This window comes from Semicossyphus pulcher, unplaced genomic scaffold (assembly GCF_022749685.1).
Source record: "Semicossyphus pulcher isolate SPU_LCO1_2020_fin unplaced genomic scaffold, fSemPul1.0.p SCAF_7, whole genome shotgun sequence".
Classification (NCBI taxonomy): Eukaryota; Metazoa; Chordata; class Actinopteri; order Labriformes; family Labridae; genus Semicossyphus; species Semicossyphus pulcher.
Window position 1 is genome coordinate 25,127,157 of NW_027211748.1, and position 21,886 is coordinate 25,149,042.

The following is a 21,886-nucleotide window of genomic DNA, read 5'->3' on the forward strand; positions in this document are numbered from 1 at the left end:
CGAGATACTAAAGAACTACTAAATTTAGTGCCTGTAGGAAAGTTCCAGAGGACAAAAAAGTCCCTGTGAAGAGAGAGGGATAGAGAGCGAACGATCTGACAATAGTAGTTAGAGTGAGTGACAGACAGGAAGCGCTTGTGGCCGAACGAGCTAGATAGTTAATGAGAGAGCGAGCAGTGAAAAGTGATCAAAGCAGTGAGGCAGACAAATCAAACTTTATTTCCTGAGTGTTTCGTGGCTGAAAAGTTCTAAAGCAGAAAATAAATTAGCATCAGACAGTTCTTCAGCTGCATTCATAACCTCTAAGTCACACACCTGAGTCTGGCAATGAACATAATCACTCTGTTTTTGTTAGTATGTTTAAATACCACAGTGGATCTCATCCACTTGATCAGTGAGTTTCAGTTTGTGGCGTACTTCTTGAGATGGGGTCCTCTGGTTTCACACTTCTTGGACCAATTTTATTGTAAATCAATCAATCCAAATCAATCAAATTTTATTGGTATAGCGCCAAATCATGACCAAAGTTATCTCGAGACACTTCACAAAAAGAGCAGGTCTAGACCGACTCTTTGTCATGTTATTTAAAGAGAGGCCCAACATGAATCACCATGAGTAGCACTTAGCAACATTCGGCACATTGGCAGAAAAACTTCCTTTTAACAGGCAGAAACCTCGAGCAGAACCAGACTCATGTGGAACAGCCATCTGCCTCCACTGGATGGGCCGAAAATGGGATAGAAGGAGAAGCAGGAGAGAGACAGGCAAAGAGAGCAACAACAACATATGTTCTTGTTACATCAACAACAACAGGTAATACATACTTATGGTTACAATGCCAATAATAGTGGTACATTAGTGTGAAAATTAGCAATAAATAAATTAGGGAGAGAAGCAGAGTAATGATAAAGGCTGAGGTAATCGTAATTGTAACAGTTGAAGTCAACAGGTCTACTATTAGCATTAGCAGCAACAATAATGATACTATGGGGGAGACTGATGTTAGTAGTTGTTGCAGTCGAGCAGGTCCACAGCAGCAGGTGGTCTGCAGCAACAATCTCCAGGAACCTACAGGACAAGGGAGCACGAGAACTCCCGGGAAGATATATGGTTAGTAATGTTAATGGGACCAGAAGATACAGAGTTAATGAGCTGCATTAATATGACAGAGAGAGAGAGAGAGAGAGAGGGAGAGAGAGAAACACACACAGAGACAGAAAGAGAGAGGAGCTTGGTGTGTCAGATCCCCCCGGCAGTCTAAACCTATAGCAGCATAACTAAAGGGGCCACGCTGGGCTTGTAGGTCCCTGTGAGTATGAAGGAGATCCAAACAAAGTAGTTATTGTCACTGCAAGAAATAGCTCAATCATCCAAACCTGCAGGCGACTGATGGACTACATCAACACATTTAAATACAGGTTTGAATGCAATTAAGTAACAGTAATATGAGCTGATCCTATGAGCACACAAGGTTACTTTAAAAATGTATACTGAAGAAAATGTAATCAGTAACCTAATCCAAGTATCACAATTTTACTTAACAGATTATTTTCAGTTACTTTTGGATGACTTCAACACTTAATCTGCAAATAAAGACGAGAGAAAAGACATTTCAGTACTCTTGTAATGCGTGAATGCCTGTTTAAATTAAAAGCGGTAATTATGCGCATTTAAAAGTACTTTAAGTTTGCTGTTCACACTACTTCACGCTTTAAACTTCAAGTAAACTGCCACAAACTTATTCCAGTGTGGGGCTTGTGTTTTTACCCACACCATCCCGGCTGCAGCTTCACCAGAGTTATAAACAATTTTTCAGTAGTAGAAGAAGAAGACGACAGGTTAGCTAACATTTTGATCCTGTGCAGCTAACGTTAGCAGTTGGTCTCACTTCATCTTTAAATAACTAGTCCTTGGATAATGACAGCGTTTTCACTGCCGGAAGGCATAACTTGCACTGTCCTGTGATGCTGCTCCAATTTTTTCCTTTGAAAACAAAATGATGGCGAAATTTCCACCCAGTGAAAGCATTTTTTTTAACCACAGGCCGTGGCAACCAGAGACTGATGATGGCAACTTTGAGGAGCGGTGTCGTGAGACTTGTGTGTGGTGAAGTGTTTAACGTGTGTGCGCAGGTGCATGGTATCATCAGAGCCGGTCAGACAGACGGTTTAGAAATGAGATGCCAGATGTTATAGAGCATCTTTGGTATTATATCGTCTTCATTTTAAAATGCATTTAAAATTGTAATCCTGCAAGTAATCCACATTTTTATTAAATGTATCTGTAATGTAATTACCTCTTTTTTTCTGTTACTGTAACAGAATACAGTTGTCTTTTTTGTATCCTAATTATGTGTATATATAAATATGTATATCCGCTACTTGTATTCCGTTACTCCCCAAGCCTGCTCATATCGTCACAACGTCCACATATTTTATTTTTGGCCATTGAGTCGACAACGTAATATTTCTGTATTGAATCCTTGTGTGTTGCATTTTGAGTGTCGCCATTTTGTTTTTTTGGAACCATGTGACCGTATTTGGACACAAGGGTAGATATGTATGTCTACACCTCTATGTAAGGGCCTTAATAGTGAGTTGTCAATCACAGGTAGCTACACGCTCAAGTAAAACCTGCGTTATTGGCTGTTTTATTTGAATTGGACCACAAGTTACTAAATAAACTGTGTTGAAGAAATGTTTAAACTAGCGATTGAGCCCATAAACTAATGAGGAGCATGTTTAAGGTGTTTAAGAAGTGGAGTCATGTTGCGGTAGACCAACATACATTCGATTACTTTTTTTTCTACCAGTGGAGTCGCCCCCTCCTGGAATTGAGAAAGAACGCAGTTTAATACCTACCTCTAAAATGACGTGCTCCAACCCAAAGAGACACGGAAATGTACGACCCAGAACCTAACGGGATGTTTATTTGAAAGCTGGGACCCGGACCCATGCAGAGTGGGGAAATGTTGGACCTGACGCCGGCCGGGCCAAACAGACCCGACCAGCACCGACTTCACAGCTGATTGCGATTAACAAGTTACCGTTAGTCAGCTGTCCAAACGAAACCTTTTGTCCTACCTAATGTGACGCAGCCTTCTCACCTGAGCCTTGCATATAATCCATCCTCCGCAAAGAAAGTTCATAAAACACATCCAGATTAATAACAGCGATGCTAATCCACTAGTTATTTCAAATTTAAAGTCCACTTGCTGTCATGCAGACGGATGACAACTGTGCGGCTCGTTTAGAAGCAGCACTGCCGTTTTGTTGCATCTAACATAAAGATAACTTTGACTATTTGTTCATTTTGAGCAGTGAAAACGATGATGATACTCTTTGCCACGGCTGCTAACATCAGCATTGCTATCATCCGTGTTGTCCAACTCCGGTGGACCCGTGAAGACCTCTCTGACTGCGGCTTCACTTCTGAAACCAAGAGGCTACGTTGACACGTGTGTCTGAGCTAGACTGTACGAGTAGGATATTGTTAAGATTAATTCTGGATTCGACTTCATCTTTTAACAGCGACGCATCTGCCAATCTTTCCAAACGTTGGCGACTTTCCAAGCGTGGCACGTATCTGAGCATGTATCACACTTTGATCTACATTTTAATTCAGATTGCGGCATTTGATGAAAGTAGAGTAACAGCTGTCAGAGGTTCCTGAATGACCCTCTGTCACTGCATGAAGGAAATATACATGAGCATCCTTCAGCTGTTATTATTATTCTATGCATGAAGACAAAACATCTCCCTGCTGTCCAGTATTTAACATCACAGCCCACAGCAGAAATAATGGCAAATAATAAAAAAGAGAGATCAAGCTGAGCTCATGAGTGGGTGTTGTACTTTCTAAGCCCCGAGACAAAAGAAATACATATCCTGTGGATTTCACTGAGCTGCTGTCATCCTCTTGCTCCTCTCCCATCACACTCTTCTGTTCTAGACGTCTTTGCTTTAATCCCTCATTTGTATCAAGCGGGGGTAAGGTGGGGGGGGATGATGGGCGGAGGAATGACAAGAGCAGGAGTGAACAATCCCACTCTGAATATCCTGATGAGGAGACATAAAAGCACACTTGGCTTTCGCAGCGATACAAAATGTAATGGGTTCATCCTGCCAATAAAATGTTCTCCTGTAGCTGTGGGTGATGAGGGCTTGGCTCCGGTGCATCGACATAAACTGAGGTGAGGGATGTACTCCAGCGGTCCTGTTTGTACACTCAAATCTATATTTAAAGTGCCTTTAATGAACAGATTCATCACCGACGCACCAGGAGGAACAACTCAGAGAAATAATAAGAGGCAAAACAAAACATGCACAAACATGTTTTTGCAGGAATGGCCTCCAGCTTGTTTACGTGAACCTGAGTACATGCAGACAGACAGCTGAGAGCTTCTCCTGCTTGTGAGGCAGGAATGTTTTGACAGAAACAACATTTTAATTTACATTGCTTTCCCCGAGACTCCGTCGGAAATCCCGCCGACGTCCTCGTCCCTCTGAGGCGGCAAACCTTTGGGGTGCATGCTGCAGGCGTCCTTTTAATTATTGCTCTGCCAAACAGGCCTGAGCTGCTCCTCTGATGTCAGTCCATGTTTAACTAACGCCCTGTCTGTCAGTCACTTGCTGTAGGAATAGCAGATTCTTACATGCTCAGAATTAGGGGATTTATGGTGAGGGAATGTTGGACTGTAAATGTCTAGTTGCTAACAAATGCTGGGCAAAACACATTAAGGAGGGGCATCTTTATTATCTTTAATGGCATCTCTTACCTGCAGTTTCATGTTCTAACAGATATATGCTTTTTGTTTCTGAATCTATTTGATTTATTATTCATCGTATCTTTTATCTACCTATTTGTTTTTGCTGTTAAGTAACTGTCAATAAAACGCACTTACTGCGGAGGTGAATCGTTAAAAGAAAATGGAGGCACCGTGCCCTTCGAACTGCTGCGAGCGGTTTGATGTGAGACATCTGTGCAGGACGTAGTTCACTGCAATAATGGCTTAATAGAAAATAAAGCACCGGCAAAGGTAACCTCCTGACATACAATCCAAATGAAACGGACAGGCCTCATAAATGAAGGTCTGTCTCTTCCAAAAAATGTCTTTAATCTATTTGAGAATTTAAAATTTGAGCTCCGTTTGTGTTTAGCTCTTTCACCACTGACTCCACTCTTCTTGATCGAAGCTGAATAAATAATTTACGCAAACAGAACTTTCCCAAATACCTGAGAGGGGGAGGTGAGGAACGACCGAGGAACTACCTGCATCCATCTTCAAATTCTGTGCAACTCAGCTCTATGTTGAATCCACACATTTATTGAAAACCTCATTCCTGAGACCACAGATCCCCAGCGAAGACAGCACGTCTGTTCCACAGTGAAAGGAGTACGTCAGAAGACTACGCTATATAACTGATATAGTTTTATATATCATCGATGCAGCTGTTAGAGAAGACGTTACTGAATCAAGGAAGAGGTCTAAAAAGGTGTAAACGACAACATTAACACCGTCATTCCATTTGGTTGGCCCAGTTCTAGCGTCCTGACACAGCGCATGCTGACTCAAGATGTGAATCAGAAATACTTTATTTATCCCCGGGGGGAAATGTGTGAGTTGCAGTTGCTCAATACAAACTAGAAGTATGAAGAAATATAGAAAACATAAAGGGAGAAAAACAAAAATGGGAGAAAATCTGTAAGTTATATCTACAGAATATGTAAAAACTGTGAATTATATATACATAAGTAAATATGTGACTTCCTGTGGTGCATCTTGGGGGAATGAGTCATTCACTGAATGTGCCCCTGGGCTTAACCAGCACATCATGGAGTGGGTGGGAGACGGCGTCCAAGATAACCCGTCACTTGGACAGCATCCTCCTGTCTGACACCGTCGCCAGAGAGTCCAGCTTCACCCCCACAACGTCGCCGGCCTTGCGGATCAGTTTGTTCAGTCTGTTGGCGTCGGCCTGCTGGCCCCAGCACACGACAGCAAACAGGACAGCACGAGCCACCACAGACTCGTAGAACATCCTCAGCATCGTCCTGCAGATGTTAAAGGACCTCGGCCTCCTCAGGAAGTCTCAGCCCCTTCTTGTCGATGGCTTTGGTGATCTTGTAGTACACCCCCAAGTACTCACTGGCCCCCTGGATGAGTTACAGCACAGGCTGTTTTCACAACTTAGCTAGCATCTGTTCAGCCAAGGAACCAGACAAATCTGTAAGCTCATTTTTTATTTGTTCTGGCTGATGATTCAAGTCAGGCCAATCACAATCCGTTTGGGTCTGGTTTGATACGAGGACTAACAGAGGAGCGCCCTAAACAACCAAGATGTCCAATACGAACGTTTGTGTACGTCTCGTTGCTCTGATTGGCTGTTGCTTTGAGAGGCATTTTACACCTGTTGACAACACGCTCATGGAAATCTCAGATGAACTGAAAGGTTTCAGACTAATCAGTGTGGTCATGCATTACGAAGCTAACATCTGTTAGCCAATAACATTCAATATCTTAACCCATTGATCTTGTGCAGGCCATGGGAGTGACTAACATGATGTTAATAAAACAATGCTGTGAAAATAATAATTCAAGACTGTTTTGGTTGATATATTGCAATATACAAGTGTGCGTCATGCAGCCGTGTGTTAAACATACACAAACACTGTGTATCATTAGTCTCTTGAAACTTGATGAGCGACTTGAAGCAGCTGCAGTCGGGTCGTTGGCGCTTTGATTTGAGGGAGTGTTGGAGATTTGTTGATGTGAGTCTTAAAATAGCTGCAAATAGGTAGTTGCTGTGTCTGTGAAGATGCTCCCCAGGTGCCTCTCTAAATAAAAGGCTGCCTAGCTTGCGGTGAGCATCTCACTCCTGCATGGCAGCTAGTGATGAATGCTTCATGTGGCTCCGAGTTAACCAAGTTCATATTGAAACACTCCCCGGAGCGCTGCCATCAATCAAAGCCTCTCCCGGCAGCTGTCGAGCGATTTTTGTCTTCATGCTCCCCGCTCGCATGTGCGGTTGCGCCACAACAGTCGCAATATCCGGCCCACCTCATTTGCTCCCATTACAGAGGCGGCACAGACTGTTACTTATTTCCCTTCTGACGCCCCTGGGCAGTATATTCAACATGCACTCCACTCTCCAGCCTTCCTTCAACCACTTACTTATTCATCACAGACTCGCCAAGGAAGCTGCTGAGCTGACAGACACCACATTCTTATAAAGAGAAGGAGACAGACAGACAGAAGTGTATGACTGTGCTCAGTAATGGGGGACACTGTCAGGATGAATTCAGATTTGCCTGCAGTCAAAGCAGATCTGCAGCGGACGGTTTTTGGCTAAAGCTCTGCGAGTGAATGAGAGGGGGGAAAAAAGAAGGGAAGAATTTTCACTTTCATTAGCCGGCCTGTCCCTTTGGGCTTCAACACATAGAGCTCAGTGCATAAACTGCACACACACACACACACACACACACACACACACACACACACTGTCTCTCTGCCTCCTTTATCCTCATTCCTTGGCACTCTCCCCCTCCTCTTTTACTTCTCTTTCATCCCGCTCCCCTCATCCTCCTCTCCATCCTCTCCTCTCTCTCATCTGGTTTTATCCTCCTCTGCCTACTTTCTCCATCTTCTCCTCTTCCCTCGCTCTCTTTCTCTCCTCTCCTCTCCACTCCTCAGTGCGCATCATCGCAGCGCGCTCACCTCCTTCCCTTTTCCTCCTTGTCTGCGGTTTTCAGCCAATCGCAGCCGAGGGAGGCGTGGTTTCACAACAGTAGGATGGACGGAGCTCGTAGAGGAGAGAGAGGGGGAGAGAGCGCTGGTGAAAAGAGACGCTTTCCTGAGCTACTTGGAGAAACAACGCCAGGCTTGACACTGAGTGATGACCGTGGCGCAGAGAGACTCAGCAGACCGGGAATAAAACGTGGAATAAAACACACAGTAAAGAGGGGAGGAGGGTGCTCGGGTTGTGGATACCTGCGCGTCTCCGCTCCGGCCGCAGGTGCGCTACAATCCCTCTGAAGGGAGACTTTTATTGGTCCGGAGAGGGAAGTAAGAGAAGATCTCAGCCTTGGATTATTCCTCCTTTTCTCGCCAGGTTTTACCTGGTTTTCAGTCACTCTGAAAGCAAACTTTCTCTGCTCTTACTACGTCTGCAGTCACATTTCAACATCAGATTAACTCAAAATCGACTCGGAGCTTTTTAAATTCGCGGACTGATCCCTGAAACTGTTTCTAAACGCGGATTACACTGGACAGCTTCTCCAATCAGTGAATTCATCTGAACTCAAACTTGTGTCTTGTGAAGGGAAACGGAGGCTTTCCATCACGTCGCTGTGTTTTGAATTCGCTTATTTATGAAGAGGACAATGTCTGGATTATTACAGCCGCTGCTCACCCTGCCCCAGGGAAGAGGGGAAGAGTGAGTGAGCAGAGAGAGAAGGAGAGTACAGCGGAGAAAAAGAAGAAGAGAAAGGAGGGAAGTCGGTGGCGTTTGGCTGCCGTCAACTAGTTCTTTAGCGCCTTTGCTGCTCGGGCTTTCCCACCTCTTTTTACTGGATACACGGACGCACATCAAGAGACGCACGGGGAGAACCTGCGTTCACACCCTGGGTGAGTTTGCGCGTGTTTGTGCGTGTTCACGCTCAGAGAATTTAAAAAAGATAACGGGGGATGTGCGGGTATCGGCGCTGTGCGTTTTTTTTTACGCGCAGCGCACTCTCCCTGCTGATAACGCACAGCACAGTAAACGCGGGTTGGGATGTTCAGTTGCAGTGTGACAGCGCTCAAATCGTGACGCATGATCGATAAGCAGAGGGTGAGGAAGGAGAGCTGCATTTAGATGAACTGGATTGTGGGCTCATTGGGTTGTTTAATCACCTGCACGGACGTCCGTAGAAATGTTGTTTGGCGTCAACGATTGAGCAAAAGAACGGATGTAGTGTAAAAAGGGTGCACATGAAAATAAACATCAGGGGTCACACGTGGGTTTGGGGTCCCGAGCTGCCGTTTCATACAGTTTCAGTGCACATTGTGTGTCTGATTAAATACCTGAACATGCAGCACTACACTCTGACCATGCTGTGGAAATGTGTGTGTGTGTGTGTGTGTGTGTATCTACTCCTGCCATATCATTTTACATAAAAACTGGAGCTTAGTCTGACTTGTCATTCAACCTCTGCTTTGCTTCATCAATGTGTGTGTTTGTGTGTGTGTGTATGAATACCTTCCTGCCTGCATCTTTATGTGTCTCTCTCAGCCTGTGTGTGTGTGTGTGTGTGAGATATTGTTGCTCCATCAGTCACCCTGAATGCCTGCTCCGCACCGCACAATTTCTCACAAATTCTCTGAACCATGTAAGCACAACATTTACCTGTCAGCTACTTTGTCGAGGCTCCTGTATGTGGCCATAAGAAATCCCCCGGAGAAGAGAGGAAGCGGAGCTGCTGCCTCACATTTAGACTTAACACCCACTGCCACTGCCAGAGACCCGGAGCGGGAGAGAGGGCTTGTCAAACAGATCGTGGAGGAGGGAGAAAGAGAGAAAAAAATAAGTCAAAACCCAACTCAAATCATTCCAATACGCCCACACTCTGCATCCAGCATCTACTTGTAAATGGAAGGGAAACATGCTGACAATGTGGACATTTCTGTCACACAGTGGAGCATGTGTAAATAAAAGGCTGAGCGCACGGCACACAGAGCATTAATGACATGTGATATAATAGCAGTGTGAGCGTATATCCGTGCAGACATCGAAATGGCAGTGAAAGGAAACGTTGAACAATCAATGCAGCGTTTAGTGCTTGCTGTTTAGAATGTGTCCATTAAAGGTGGGAGTTTGACAATACAAACACACAAACAGACAGAACTGCAGCCACTTATTAAAATGTTTATGTATCTGGTCAAAGCAAGAGCTCCAAAACTTCTCCACATCGAGCCTCCCCTGTGATTTAGATATGTGCGACTAAGGCTGGATGATGCGGCTGAAATCAATATCATGATATTAAACGGGTCCTCAAGCAGTTTAGTGAAACACTTCCACAGTTGGGGGACTTGCGAGAGAGAGAGAGAGAACGATGCAGAAATCGATGCAGCAGAGGTAAACATTTTCACTTGTTTGTGTCAAAATCCAAGAAGTGCTGGATGCTGCATTTCCCCATTGCAACAAGTAGAAGCCTTTTGTTTGACCCTTTCTGTCAGTCTGTCTGAAAACTACAGTCGCTCTGTGAAATATAAGGATTCTGCAAAACTAAAAGGAGATGATGGTAATGGATTTATTTTCTCATGCTTGACTAAAATCAGCCGTGAGGCGACATGCAGACATGCACCTTTTAACATGAGTATTTTGTATGACAGTGAACGTGGAAGCTAAAGGCTTAAGTTACACGTTTAGAATAATCAAACTGTTCGATGCGATGAATTCATTCAACAAAACTGTTCACACACGCAGAACAAAAACTGCCATTTCACTGATCATTATATTACTGAATTACTGGAAGAAAAACAGCGTGTTCCTACACTGGATAATAGCTTCTAAACCTGATTAGACTGAATAGGCAAAGCTTTGACTTCACCTTGCCTTGACAGCAAGGAGCATGCTCTTTCAATTATATACTCATGACTCATAGAAGAGGTTTAAGCTCACGACCTGCGAAGTTCTCAAATGAAAAGACGCAACTAGAATGTATCTACTCACTAGAGTTGTGTCGGTCGTATCAGAGCGTTATATATGTTATTCCCCTGAGCCACAGAGCTCAACTGTTTCTGAAGAACACATCAATGAGGCGAGCTGTTGCACTGGGTGACATGTTCCTTCTTCAGCATGAATGCAGACACTAGTTTATTTTGACTCCGTCCCATCTACACCCTCCTGCTGCCCCAAATAGCCACCAAATGTGGATTAATCCACAGCTTAAAATAGTCCACACAAAATGCACTCTTTCCTCTTGTTGGAGTTTTGCTTAAAGAACAGTGTCCAGTGGTTTGAAAAGTAACTGAGCCTTTTTGTAACGTAAGGCCCCGTGTCGTTCTTTTCTGAGCGCCAGCGTCTTTTTTAGTTGTTCCCAATGAGGACAGAGCGTACGCAGCCGCCTGGAGAAGCTTCAGAGCGCTCTGCCTTGTTTGTGCAGCGAGCGCTCCGAGCTGAGAATCTCTGAACTTTTCAGAAAGGCGCTGGTGCCGTTAACGTTTTTTTCAGGCAACCAATCAGACGGGGCGCCACTCATCACCCTGGTTACCACCAAACACGGAGGAGCGACTTGTTTTGGCCCGTTTCTGTCTATGCGGAGCTGTATATGACAAACAAACAGTGTCACAGTAGAGACAGCCCATTAGCGGGAGCAGATCGGCCGGACACTAATTGTTGCTGGTAAGAGTTGTACTTTTACGCGTTGTAAGCTTGTTGTTAGCTTAAACTTGTTGTCATAGAAACAAAACCCAGCGCCCTGCAAGCGGTTTTCTGCCAGAAAAAGGCGCTGTGTGGACACAGGACCTAATGATGTTTTTTTTATAGGATTTGTTGATAATAATAATTGTCTATATTTCACTTTATCTGAAGATATCTTTTAAAAAGGGGGGCTACAGTTACAGTTTGGGTAAAAGTCAAAAGGAGCAAACACACTACAAAGTAATGGCAACTTTATATACCTTCAAAATGGAGAAAAAGTAACTATTGTGATTGCAGGGTGATCTGCATTTGGAGACTTTTTTTCCATTCATATTTCCCCCAGCCTCTCAGAATGTTCATTTGCATTGTGTCTTGCATGTTTATTTAATCACTGAGCGTCCTTTCATGTGACATCAGACGGCATGAGGCAACACTGAATAGGGAACACTATGAGGGAATTTCTGATGTGGCTTTTGTTGCACTTTGTCTTGGCTCGCATTTATCTTGGATTGAAAAACACAGCAGGTGCAATAAAGCCTATGATTCGATCACCTGTATGCAACCTCTCAACAAAGCAATGGAGTAACAACAATATTAAATCGCTTCTTAGTTTTTTGGACCCTTTGGAATCCATCTGAGGGCCCGAGTGGTCCCCACTCTGTACTTTTGTAACCATTTAAATCGATGCATAAAAGTACAGTCTTCTGTATGGATTGGTTTTCATGCTCATATCGTCCCTCAGCTGAAATAGACGATCCTCAACAGACACATTTCAGCTAACAACTCCAGATAAGACCTCTTAAAGATGTCAGTTTGTTTATCCCCACCGAGGCAGTACGGTATAATTCTGTGGGTATTTCTGGCTTTCTCACTGGAAATGTTTTCATAGCGAGGTGGTATCTGTGTTTGGTAGATACCTTTGTCTTTCAAGTACAAGGTTTTTATTTTTTCCCTTTAAACCAAAAAGGTGCAGAATTCAGCCACATCTCCTGGAGACAGCGCGTGACAATTTCCCGTCCCAAAAATAAAGTGAAATGGTGTACGATTGCAAAGCTCCTGTGAGAGCATATTCAGTGACAGAAAATGTATGTCCCTGCTTCAGAGTTCCTCTGTAAGAGAAAAATCCATTTGACCTCTCTTATTAGCTCTTATTTCTCCCACTTATTTTCCCTCCCAGTCTCTCTTTCACCATCACCCAAGGTCGCATATTTTCAGGATCCTCTGTCTCTGACCTCTTGCTCTGCTGTATAAGCGATCTAACAATCGGAGCTGGGCCCACTGTTGCTCTCATTGTGAGTCAGTGTGCAGGGAAGTGCATCAGCTAAATGCATGTATATAAATGTAAATGCATGTAGTCGGCGTGTATGCTCTTCAGATATTTACCCGTGCATACGATACGGCTGTGCCCTTCAAACTGCAAGGACATGGGGAGATGTTGAAAATGCAGCCGATTCAACGATTGATGCACAATAGCGGGCTTTCACGTTCGCATAAGGGTCTCATCTCTCAGTATTGTGAGCTTGTCCTTTCAATATGTGGTATACAGGTTTTTAAAGTTCAAGTCAGGCTGTATAACTGCAACACAAATACACAAAGGCAGCTCTCACTGTGGTGAGTGCGGGTCAGTGTGGTCTCAGAAATATGTGAGATGTCTTGATGGTGGAAAATAAAACATTTAAAGTAAGTGTTGCCACTAAAAAGACAAAGTCAGTAGAAGTAAATGAGGATAATATTTTACTTCACGACACACAAAGGCCCTAGAAAGTCTGGTGATGTTGCACCAGAGCAACAAGCTCAGGGTCGGGGGCAATGGATGAAACACACAAAGAACTTTCACACAAACGTCAACACAACTCTCCTGGTGTATTTTCTTACATGTACCACCTGTTAGAAAGGCTCTCTCCCGCTCCCAAGTGTGCTTTCCATTGGCTTTGTTTCTGTTTCAGCAAACACGTAAACATGACACCATCAGAAATGCAGTGTTAAGAGGTCATGGTGCTTCAATGTGTTTCTATTGGAACAGGTTGGTCTATACAATCCATCCATCTTTTACCCAGCTATGTTTAGCAGTAGGTTGTATTGCTCATAGTAAGTTAAGGGAATTTGTATCTCAAAAAAAAATGATGAGGACAGGCTGACAGTAGCTGATATATACCGATCAGCCATGACGTTATGACCGCCTGCCTAATATAGTGTGGGTCCCCCTTTTGCCGCCGAAAAAGCCCTGACCTGTCAAAGCATGGACTCCAGAACTAGGTGTTCTGAGGTATCAGGCACCAAGACGTTTGCAGCAGATACTCTAAGTCCTGTAAGGTGTGAGGTGGGGCCTCCATGGATCGGACTTCCAGCACATCCTACAGATGCTCGATGGGACTGAAATCTGGGGAATTCGGAGGCCAAGTCAACACCTTGAACTCGTCGTGTTCCTCAAACCATCCCTGAACACTTTTTGCAGTCTGGTAGTGCACATTATCCTGCTGAAAGAGGCCACTGCCATTAGGGAGTACCGTTTCCATGAAGGGGTGTACTTGGTCTGCAACAATGTTTAGGTAGGTCATCCACATGACTGGCAGGACCCGAGGTTTCCCAGCAGCACACTGCTTCTGCTGGTTTGCCTTCTTCCCATAGTGCATCCTGGTGCCATGTCTTCCCCAGGTAAGAGACGCACATGCACCCGGCAAACCACGTGACTCATCAGAATAGGCCACCTTCTTACATTGCTCCATGATCCAGTTCAGTTCAGCAGTGGGTGGGGTCAGCATGGGCACCCTGACCAGTCTGCTACTAAGCAGCCCCATACGCCACAAACTGTGATGCACTGTGTGTTCGGACACCTTTCCATCCGAACCAGCATTAACTTTTCAAGCAATTTGACCTACAGTAGCTCTTCTGTTGGATCGGACCACACGGGTCAGCCTTCGCTTTCAACACGCATCAATGAGCCTTGGCCGCCAACCACCCGGTTCACCGGTTTTCCTTCTTTGGACCACTTTTGGTCCTGACCACTGCAGACCGGGAACACCACACAAAAGCTGTAGTTTTGGAGATGCTCTGACTCAGTCCTCTAGCCATCACAATTTGGCCCTTGTCAAAAGTCGCTCACATCCTGACACTTGCCCATTTTTCCTGCTTCCAACACATCACCTCCGAGGATGAAATGTTCACTTGCTGCCTGACATATCCCACCAACTGACAGGTGTCATTGTAACAAGATAATCAATGTTATTCTCTTCACCTGTCAGCGGTCATAATGTTATGGCTGATCGGTTGTTGTCATAAAATGCAGGAAACGTGCAGATAGACAAAGCCACGACAGCTCTTCCCCACTGTTTTCCGTCTTTGTGCTAAGCTAATTGAACCAACATGACAGTGTTATCGATTTCTGTATTTCACACTTGGCAAGAAGGCAAATAAACCTATTAAATTAAAGACTCTGTAAAATGCCAAACCTTCATAATTTAAAGCTCAAACAGAGGATGAGCTACTTTGATCTCTTTATGCAGTGATTTCATGTCTCTGGTTTGTGTTTTTGGCAATCTAATTTGGCAACAAAAGCACTATGAAGATGAGGTCTTTGTTTGCTGGATGGTGTGATTGGCTCTTTTGATTATCCTCAAAGACTATTGAAAAAGATAATCGGCAGCTTTCTGAAAGGTTTCAAGCAACAGTTTTAGTTTTTTTTACCACCTATTGGACGCTACAGTGATATAAAGCCCTAACTGTCATGTGATTGGCTGGAAGGTAATGAGGCTTTGTTAAGCGACTGTCTTTAAATTAAGTTGGACTTTTACATTCAAATTTTGTTATGTAAAGAATAAAAACAGACTTTAAAAATAAATGATAAAATCTCTATAATTAAAGAAAAGTGACCGCAAACAAAATGCCCATAATAACGAGTTTTTTAATGTCTTTAATTAATGTACAAATCTTCATTTTCTGAATGCTTGCGGGCACAAGGTGCAAGCACAAACCCGGTGATAACTCTATCATCATGAAGTTTCTTATGTTCAGTTTTAGTTCAAACACTTTCACAGAGGTGTTTGTGCATATCTGCTCTTCTCTATGACTAAAATGTATTTATAAGCTTCTCATCATCTTGTGAACCATGTAGGAAGCTTCACCTGCCAACCCACAAGTATTGATCGACCGACATTTTATGTTCAGTATGTATGTGGTGAAAAATCTTTTAAGTAATATTTCCAGCGGCACATTGCTCAGGAACTTTTCAAATGTTCATGCTACTGAAGTAATTGATTATTGATTGATGGATGTACAGTATCTATAATAATATGGTTTGCTGAAGCTGATGCGAGCACACGCGCCTCCTGTGGGATATAAACTGGAGCAGTAAGCTGTATCTTCTCTTTGCTGCGTCGTGACTGAACCTGCTGCAGGTTCACAAACACACTGTTCCCACACCGACTGTAGGAGTCTGTCAGATTCAAGGTTTCAGTCCTAACCGCTTATATAAAAACAAACATGACTCCATAAATAATTAACATGTCTTCCCTTAAAAGAAAATGTTTCTATAAAATGCAGCGGAAGATTATCTTCCTTTTTATTGCTTCGCTGTCCAAGGTGCTGATCCTGCCACCCCCATGGTTCAGCAGATGTCTGACTGCCTGTCTGTCATACTGATCAGCACTGCAGCTTTTCCACTTACACAAAAACACCGCCTCATAAGATGATAACATTTTCTCCAATGCAACTCAGGCATCATGTGATCTCATACCGCTTTCAATATAATCTGATTTAACTGACATTCATCTTGATTATATTGTTATTCTATATTGTGGTGATCAAGTCCATCAGCATCCACAGAGATGGAGCCTTTTCGTGGTTCGTCAAACATCACCTCACACTGAGGGCCGAGAAATAGTGAGTGTATCTGATGACTTCACAACTGTTACTTTAATTCATAATTAAAGAGAGGTTTGTTTTTACCGCCGTTATGTTTTCTCTAAATGTTCCAAATTTGTTGCATGTTTTTCGATGTTGAGGTGAGGGTCCAAGGAAATTAAAGATGGCGCTTGGTGGGCGCTTACTTTCCTACCCCCACTGCCTCCAACTTTCTGGTTTCTGGCTTTCCCCTCAGATTTTGGAACCTGGCTAACAGGAAATGCTCCCTTTAGACGCACGAGGTTTCACGTTTTTGCTTCGTCAAACACTTTTGTCACTCTTGTTTTTAGAAGCGTTATATAAATAAAGTGTTTAATTCTGATTAGTATAAGAGCAGGAGTGAGATCTCACACTGATGACTCACATTTGCCATTTAAGGATGCGTGCGGTATTTGTAGTGTTGGTAAAAAAAACAAAATAAAACCCTTTAGTGATTTAGGAAGCTGTGATGGGTATTGTGTTTGGCTAGACATAGCCAGGGGTTATTCCTGTTTCCCAGAACCCAAATTGGCTGTAACATGATTTGACTACACACAAATATTCGGCCCTTAAACGTGTTTAATTTGAAATCACAGTTACGTTCATCCACTATCACAAATAGATGTCTGTTATCTTTACAGCGATCAATCTATTTGTTAATCTAATCATCCCTGTTCTTTGATAGAAAGTTAGATAAAACTCTGATTGTGTGCAGCTGTATTGTAAATGAACAAGCCTTTTTTTAGTCGACCTATAAATTATGGCTGCCAGCAGCTCTCACACTGAGCTCCCTTTGCTTCTTTCTATAAGAGATTGCGATTTTCTTTATCTCCCTTGTTTTTGTGCCAGTCATTAGAAACTGTACCTCTGGGGGAAACAAAAAAAAAAAAGATGAAACAATAGCCCTAACCACCACCACCACCACTGCAGCGCTGACACGCCTATCGCTGCAAACCTTGGAGATTTTCCCGGCTTCTGTGGCTTGTTTAAGACAAAACAGGGGAGCGTTGGAGTGTAGGGAGGGAGGGACATGAAAGGCAGTTAAACTCTCTGTTTCTCCGTCCTCTCGGCCCCCATCTCCCCTTCTCTTTGTACATCAAAGCTCTCGTCTCTTCTTAAGGAGAAGCCACATGCATCCCACTGCAGCTGTAGTAGGAGGAGAATTGGCCTGAGCGAGCGGTCTGAACGCTTCATTGTTTTCCATATGTACATTAATCCTGAGCTGGGCTCCTACAAGGAGTGTATCCGTCCAAAACCCTGCTGACATTTCAATCTACACAGGGGGTGGATGAGCATGATGGGGCATTTGTCTGCCTGTTGTGTGTGTGGGTGGGTAATTTTTAATACCCTTTTTTACTAGCACAGGAAACGCTGCAGCTTTCTTTTTTTATTTAATCCACAGTGGATTTTTTTTTAAGCTGCTTCCAAATATTCTTACGGACTAAGCTGTTGAGTTGAGCAGAAAAATGTCTCATTAATGAGGTTTTCTTTGCAAAATCAGTTGAGGGATTGGTCCGTCTTTCCCGTAAGGACTGAGGAAATTGTTTTGCCGACACTTATTTCAGGAAGGTCAAGTGCAAAATGTTTGCAAAATGAAGACTTCATTCTCACAGTTATATCACTGAAGTAATAGTAAAGACTCTAAGCCTGTCAAAGAATGGTGTTGCACTGAAATGCCTCGAGGAAAGTTGGTTTTGTGCCATCATGAGATCAGCACAGGTTTGATGACAAGTTTTTACATTGGAAAATAAATGCATACCAATCTGGATTAAAAAATATATACATTTTTTACAGCACAATGCAGCCATATGTTGGAGATATGACAGTGTTTACCATGAGATTATACAAGTATGTCAGCCGTCTGAGCTGGTTCTAATATGTATATACCAGGATAAGCTTTAATGTCTCCGTTTGCTATATTGCAATTGAATGAGCTGAACTGCTGTATTGGATTTACAGATTTACATTTGTCAATGTGCAAGTACATTTAATATTCAAGTTTTTATTGAAAACATTTCCATACAATCATAGTCATATAGAAAAAGGGAGTTAAATCATATCTGACTACAGATGTAATCATCTCACAATAGCAACTGTTGTTTTATCTGGGCCTCCAGGTCTAAAGGCCTGAATAGTTTGAGCCAGGTTATGCCGACTTTATGCAGTGATTGGTGTGGAAGCTTTCGTTCTTCTCACCAACTGTCATGTCAATTTTAGTCGGTGCAACCAAGAGCCTTTAAAGATTGCCTTTTCAGAAACCATGCACTGTTGTCTCTTTGTACAATTCATGGCGTTGAGCCTGATCGGGCTTACAAAAGATGCAAATTATTTTTCCAAGACATGCGAGGGGGCTGCAAGGTGGTTAGCACATCGCCTCACAGCTAGAAGGTTGCTAGCTCGAGTCGTGGTTTCGGATGAAGCGGGCCTTTCTGTGTGGAGTTGGCATGTTCTCCCCCGTGCATGCGTGGGCTCCCTCCGAGTAAGCCGGCTTCCTCCCACAGTCCAAAGACATGCTTGTTAGGTTGACTCTGAAATGCTCGTAGGTGTGGGTGTGAGCGTGAAAAGGTTGTCTGTCTCTGTGTCAGCCCTGTGATTGACTGGCGATCAGTCCAGGGTGTACACCGCCTCTCGCCCAGTGACAGCTGGGATTGGCTCCTGCACCCCGTGACCCTGAACAGGATAAGCGATATCGATAATGGACGGATGGATGGAAGACATTGGGAGGCAGTGGGATGCAGCCAAGCAGTGGTCCTGGTATAGAGGGTAAAAGTATACACACCTTTGCCAATGAGGTCCGACTTTGTTTGAAGCATACAGAGACATTTACTCCAGTCCAGAGGCAGCTGGTAACGCACCTGAAGCTGTTTGTAGACTTCCAACACATGCAGAACTTGAGGAAAAAAGCTGTCTAAAAGCTGCTCTTTCACACATAATCACTGCACATTAAACCTACTGGAAATTACGTACCTGGCCATCTGTCCCTGCGGTTCTTGTTTGCATTTGCACTTGGCTTTTTGTTGGTATCAGCAAGCTATCTGATCCGCCTAAGATGAAATGGGGTATCTGTCATGCACAGCACTTCTACAGTGCTTCCTTTCTGATCTGTCCGTCAGATTCCTGTCTAAAGGGGGAGCAAAAGTCTGCTGTTACTGAAGGGCCAGAGGCAAGTGTTCAAACAGGGATAACTGTGCACAGAGGTACACTGTTTTTACTTACTCTATCTTTTAATAAAACTTTCTGAAGGTGCCGCTTTTTACACACCAACCTATCCTCCTCTTCATCCCCGACGTGCAAAGCTCTGTTGACGTCAAGCAGCAAGCACATCACACATACATTACCATACAGCCGTGTTTACTAAAGCAAAAGCCCTCAAGGATTCCATTAGTGTTTTCCTGTATCTGTCAGTAAAAGAAAATCCCCAAATGGACCTGCATTTGCATAAAAATGTAGTGCATTGTTGCTCTAAATTCATGTTTAAGTGATGTTGAGTCTAAAACTTGTCATGCAGGACCCTGTCAGGCGCTGGAAGAAAGCACATTAAGGAGCACCAAACTCTCTCCGTGCTAAGGCGGTGCATTATTCATAGCTTATCCTGCACTACAGCTTCTGATGACTGAATGTTATTCTCTTTCCCTCACCTTCTCCTCCTCCTCTCCTGCCTCTCCTCCACTTCCTGATAATGATTAGGAGAGACATTTAGTAGCGAGAAATACAATGATTATAAGTCGCAGCATTGATCTGAATATTGAGCTCTATCATCCCCATTCATTGGCTCTGACATCCAAACTCTCGCCATTGATTTTTTCTGTTGCTGTTGAAGGAGATTTAACCACCAACACAAACCCCTCTCTCTCTCACACACACACACTTACACACAAGCTGCTTTAAGCCAAACAGGTTATGCTGCAGAAATGTACCAATTGTACTTTCCTGACCCACTTTTATCGGCATTCATGTGCTCGGTGCTTGCGCAAGCATTCATTCGCTGCTCTTTGGAGGGAGTTTGATAGGAGGAGGAAGGAGAGTGTGAAGATGGAGGAAGTGAGAGGATGGCAACATACACAAAACTTTATATCCATGCTGTTTCACATCGTGCATGAAGGGCAGAGAATTTGCCAACCGTGCAAAAAGGAAAACATCAAGTGAAACAGCGCTGCTGCACCTTGTCTCCCACATCAGTTAGATGCTCGTTGGCCCCTGGAATACATTGTACAGACAAACATCGGCCTTATTCCCTTCAGACCGAGTGGGTTGCTTCAAAGTGGAATGAAGTGGAAGGGTTGGATGCACTTATTAACGCCCATCAGGACACGACATCAGCCCAACAGACTGCCGAGAACATCTCGGAAGACGTGATAATAGCCATCGTCACTGCAGCCTCGACAGGAAGAGCAGGCCGTCGTGGTGACACAGGTGAAAGGGGGCAGAGTCGAGATGTGTGAGAGAAAAATATAGATGACACTTAGAAAAAGAAGATAACTCCTACTTTCATTGGTTTTTCAAAGTGAACAGAAGCTGACAGGAGGCCTCAGAAGGTCAAGAAGTACAGAAAGGATAAAGCTTGTCAAGTGCGAAGACATGAAGCCAAAGAGGTCATTCACAGAGCTGCAGTTTTCTGCAAAAAAAAGAGGCTCTGATAAACCCACAGCACTAGTTCCACGCCGAACAGCTTACAGACGAAGTTGGCAGCTAGCTGGTTGTCATAGCTTAAGACGAGGAAGCAGCCAAAAAGACTGGAGGTGTAATCTTTGGGTGTATCTTCTGCTAATATGCAAACTATAAAAACTTGAAGAGAGCTAAAGTCCAGAAACTACGGAAGCCCTAAGCAAACACGCATCCACACATTTTATTTACTGTCAAGATTTATCTCGTTATCTCGGGATAACGAAGCTATTTTTTTCATTATAACTGTGATATTAGAGACCAGGACATGCCATACTGCCATTGCCCACTCTAATGAGGTAAGTCAACCCATGTTTTTTCTGTGCTTTTGCAGCTCTGGGGATACCAGTTATGATCATCTGTCGTTACCGTGGTGCTAGTAAATAAGTAAATAAATAAATAGGTAAACATCTCAAGTAAACAACCAGAAATTACTTTAAGAAAATTTATGGATGCATGTCCGTTCAGGGCTTCCATAGCAATCATGTCTCTTTCATCTGTTTATCTGAAAGAGATGCCTGAGGATTACATTAATCTACATTATGGTGTAATAGCAGAAAAATATTAAACCCTACTGTCCCCAAGTGGCCATCACAATGACGGCTACGTTTGCTGTGTTAGCACGACTTATAAATAAGAAATTGATGACACTGTAGTGACACTTTGTCAGGCCTGTGTCTGTCAGCTTGTGATGGACTTGTTCTGCCTCTAGTAGCAAAAAAAATCTTTGACGACAACAAATTGTTTTGAAAAAGTTCAGGAAGCAGAGATAACGTCAGGTGACAACAGCTCTTCTTGTGTCTTGTAGCAGTGGAGGAGGAGGAGGAGAGTCACCATAGTGAAGCAAATGTAAGCTCGTCCTGCAGCTACACTTCCTGATACATTTGATTGGCAGAGTGTAGTTATTTTATACAAGCCTTGTGCAGCTTTAGAAGAACATCACT

General features: G+C 43.5%; 1 protein-coding gene across 1 annotated transcript in view; it reads left to right on the forward strand.

The window, feature by feature from the left end:
- The first annotated feature begins 7,962 nt into the window (after positions 1 to 7,962).
- Positions 7,963 to 21,886, forward strand: part of brinp2 (bone morphogenetic protein/retinoic acid inducible neural-specific 2) — a 239,961-nt gene continuing 226,037 nt past the window's right edge. The window contains exon 1 of the mRNA XM_069685311.1: positions 7,963 to 8,626. The gene's annotated coding sequence lies outside the window, so the exon portion shown is untranslated. The remainder of the gene's footprint in view (positions 8,627 to 21,886) is intronic.